Source organism: Silene latifolia, chromosome 1 (genome assembly GCF_048544455.1).
Source record: "Silene latifolia isolate original U9 population chromosome 1, ASM4854445v1, whole genome shotgun sequence".
In the NCBI taxonomy this organism is placed as follows: Eukaryota; Viridiplantae; Streptophyta; class Magnoliopsida; order Caryophyllales; family Caryophyllaceae; genus Silene; species Silene latifolia.
Genome location: NC_133526.1, coordinates 161360144 through 161364439, shown reverse-complemented (window position 1 = coordinate 161364439; position 4296 = coordinate 161360144). Strand labels below are relative to the sequence as shown.

Here is a 4296-nt window from a genome sequence, read left to right as displayed (position 1 = left end):
ACTTGAGTCAAGATGATGACAAGGATCACCAAAGCGTTGGTCTAAGGTCATAGCATTGCCGATGTAGGGATTGACTAATCCTTCAAATTCGTCATCCCATAGACCACAAACTTCATCAACTTGCTCCCCAATGGTATCATGAGTTGACAAGACCAACTCCTCTTTCTTATTGTCATGGCCAATGAGGCCTTCTTCCTTTCTTATCATGATTGGTGGTGAGCAATTCAAGCTCTCATTGTTGTTGAAATTTCCTTACTCTTCGGATAGAGCATCTTGAAGATTATCCACTTTCTTCTTCCATATGGGCGGTGATTCTTTACCCATAGTTTGATCTTTGCATTGAGATGCCAACTTCTTCCCATCACTTTCTCGGCTATAATGGTCAATCATGAAACATGGCTCATGTAGTTGGGGAGCTCTCATTGTTTTGTCAAGGATGAAAGTGATTGTCTCATCCCCCACTTCAAGTATAAGCTCTTCATGTTTCACAGCAATTACCGCTCCCGCGGTGTGAAAGAAAGGTCTTCCTAAAATGATAGGAATGTTGGAATCCTCCTCCATGTCTACAATAACAAAGTCTACCGGAATGAAGAATTTGCCAATTCTCACGGGTACATCTTCCCATACTCCTAAAGGTATCTTTGTTGATCGATCCGCCATTTGAAGTGTAATATTGGTGCACTTGAGTTCTCCTATTCCTAGCCTCTTGCACACCGAGTATGGCATGACACTTACACTTGCTCCAAGGTCACATAATGCTTTGTTGATTGTAGTGTCGCCAATGGTGCATGGAATAGGGAAACTTCTCGGATCTTTGAGTTTTGGAGGGGAACTCCCTTGTAGAATAGCACTACTCACTTTGGTAAAGGCAATAGTCTCTAGCTTCCGGATGGATTTCTTCTTGGTAAGAATGTCTTTCATGTATTTTGAATAGGCCGGAACATGATTGATCAATTCCGTGAATGGGATTGAGACTTTTAAGTTCTTCACAATCTCCATGAACTTTCCAAGTTGTTCATCAAACTTAGGCTTAGCTTGACGACTTGGGAATGGAAGTCTAATCACAATAGGCTCTTTCTCCTTAGCCTTCTCTTCATTCTTCTTCTTTAAAACTTCTTGGGTGGTGGGTTCTTCTTCTTCCTTAGAGTTCTCGACAACTCTTTGCTTGTCACTAGCATCCACAACATCTCCATCAATTGGCTTCTTCGGCCCTTCATACCTTGTACCACTCCTCAAATGGATGGCACTAACCGACTCATGTCTTGGGCGATTACTTTGAGGTGGTAATTGCCCCTTTTGTCTTTGAGAGCTAGAAGATGTTAATTGAGTCATTTGAGTTTCTAGCATCTTGGTGTGGGCTAGTATGTTGTTGATGGTGATGTCTTTGGCTTGGCTATCTTTTTGCATTTGGGTGAAAAATTATTGTTGGTTCTTTTGCATTTGGAGGATCGCTTTTTGAACATCAAAGCTTTGGTCATTGGATTGATTGTAAGAAGGTTGATTTTGATAACCTTAGCTTTGGTTGTAAAAGGGTCTTTGAGCTTGATTTCTCATTGGAGGTGGGGTGTATGTTGGTTGAGGGTTTTGAACATTTTGGCTCTTGTATGAAAGATTTAGATGGAATTTAGTATTCTCATTGTAATAGTTGGAATAAGGGGTGCCACTTTTGTGTGCTTGGAAAGCATTCACTTGTTAACTTGTTCCCCTACATTCACTTTGTTCATGTCCCAAAGTTCCACAACTCTCAGATACTCCACTTGGAATTGAGGATGATGCCACCATAGCATTAACATATTGTTTGGGTGATTTGGAAGCTTCATCAAGCTTGGCCATGGCCTTCTCAAACTTCAAATTGATGGTGTCAATATGAGCACTTAGTTAAGCACCCAATTGAGTGATGACATCTCCCTCATGCTTTACTCCTCTAGTGGCCTTCCGAGGCGTACTATATTGAGAATTATGCACCGCCATCTCTTCGATTTTGGCCCATGTTTGATTGTCATCAACTTCGGTGAACATTACATTGGATCCCATATTGAGAATGTTGCGGGAGTCTTCATATAGACCATTCTAAAATTGTTGCACAAGGAACCACTCGCTAAGTCCATGGTGTGGACAAGAACGACAAGTATCTTTAAATCTCTCCCATGCTTCATACAATGATTCTTCATCTCATTGCTTGAACCCGGTGATTTGGGCTCTCAACATGTTAGTCTTCTCCGGAGGATAGAATTTCTTGTAGAAAGCAAGTGCTAACTTCTTCCATGAATCAATACCAAGGGTAGCCTTGTCCAGGCTCTTCAACTGTTGCTTTGCGGTACCAATCAAAGAAAAAGGAAATAATACCCATCGGATTTGGTCTTGAGTAACTCCGGTTTGAGAAATCGCATCACAATAGTCACAAAAAGTCTCCATATGTGAATGAGGGTCTTCACTAGGCATCTCTCCAAATTGACTTCTCTCAACTAGTTGTATGAATGCGGATTTGGCAATGAAATTACCGGTTAAATGTGGTGGTGTAGGAGTACCATTTGGTAGGTTCTCCTTGGTTGTTACGGAATTGTTGGAATATGTGTCCTCCGACAATAATGCGATCACAACCGTTGATCATGATGATCACATGTTTAAATCTCATTTTAAGAATACATGTGGGATGTAATAATTTTACAGTCAACTGGTCCACACATATCGGTAATGATTGGCTGACTAGAGTTTGGCATTACTGTTGTGCGACGGTGGTGATTAGTTGATCCCCTTAGGTCATACATAAAGGGTAACACTCTTAATTGATTATTTAATTGATCGTATGACGATACGGGTTAATTAAATTGCTTAAAATTGACGGATGATTTTGTGAGTAAAGTTAACGTGTCTTATTGTAATTCGATTAAATTAGATACGGTCTAAGTAATCAAATTGTCTTGTTACTTAGATTAAATTATTGTTTACGAAACAATTGAAATTGAATGAGTAATTTATTATAAATACAAGACGTTGTGATTTATAATTCAATAAACCATTTTGGTACAAGTAATTACGAATTACTAATCGATTTTGTATATGACATATTTTATGAGTATGTTGATTTTTAATATGTTAAAAATACATTACAATTTCACATGTCAAGTTATATGTCACAAATGTCACAATTGACAAATGACAAAATAAAATGGACCTCCCATTTTATCTATATGTGCCGAAATAATGGAGGATGTTTAGGATAATATTGTGTTTTTTATTTAAGTGGAAAACACAATGATGAAACCTAACTTGTAGCATTGCATGCCTATTTTTCTTGGGTAGAAAAACAAGCCCATGCATTGGCTTCTACCTCTTCCTCCAACCGGTTTTCCAAGAGCTTTATGGAGAGTTTTTCTCCATTATTATTCATTCAAACTTTTACATAATATTTCTAGTGTAAGAAATACAAAAAAAAACTCTCTAGAAAAACTAGAGAAATAAACACTCCAAAATTCATCTTCTCTTAACCGAAATTAAGAGACCAAAATTAATATTTTGGGTCAATTTTATTCAAATTAATATTGTTCTAGTATTAATAATATTAATTTTATTAAGAGGTTATCTTGGGTATTATTCCTTGGGAGGGATTCTATACTTGAATCCTTTGTTCATCCATATTAGGAGAGCTCAAGAACAAGTGAGTAGGAGAACTCATTTGTGCCCTTTTAATCCGAAAATCATATGGTGAGAAAACGATTTCTTCTCTATTTTTACTTATGTTTGCATGCATAAGATTTGTATTTAATTTTATGACTAAATTAAATGTAACATATATGAATATGTTAAATAATGAGATATAGATTTCTAACAAGCGGTATCATGAGCCTTAGGTTGTTTGCATGCAAATCGGTTATAGTTTTTCCGAGTTATACGATTAACACATAAAACTCATAAATTTGTGTTATTATGATATATCATGAAATAAATTATGAATGTTAAAGTTTCTGATCCTAAAATGTATTTAGGATATTTTAGTTAATTTATAGATTTTTATTGTTCATCTTATATAATAATGGCATCAAAAATGTGATTTTATGATTAAAATGTCATTTTCGGACTAAAATTAGCTAAACTTCGATTTTTTCAGTGGTTTTTGGATATGTTTTCACATATTTTATTTTTAGATGACCTGTAAAGTTTCATAATTTTTGGAGTTCTTATGCTCGAAATATGGATTTTTCATGATAAAAATCGAATTTAAATGAAAAATGGGTTAATATGAGATAAATCTCGAATCTGGTCATAGAAATTTAGTATGTTGTCACATGCAATTTA

General features: G+C 36.1%; 1 non-coding gene across 1 annotated transcript; it reads left to right on the top strand.

The window, feature by feature from the left end:
• Positions 1 to 2101: 2101 nt before the first annotated feature.
• On the top strand, positions 2102 to 2208 carry LOC141620864 (small nucleolar RNA R71). The gene has a single exon (XR_012532054.1). It is a non-coding gene; the product is annotated as a small nucleolar RNA R71 (small nucleolar RNA).
• Positions 2209 to 4296: the final 2088 nt, after the last annotated feature.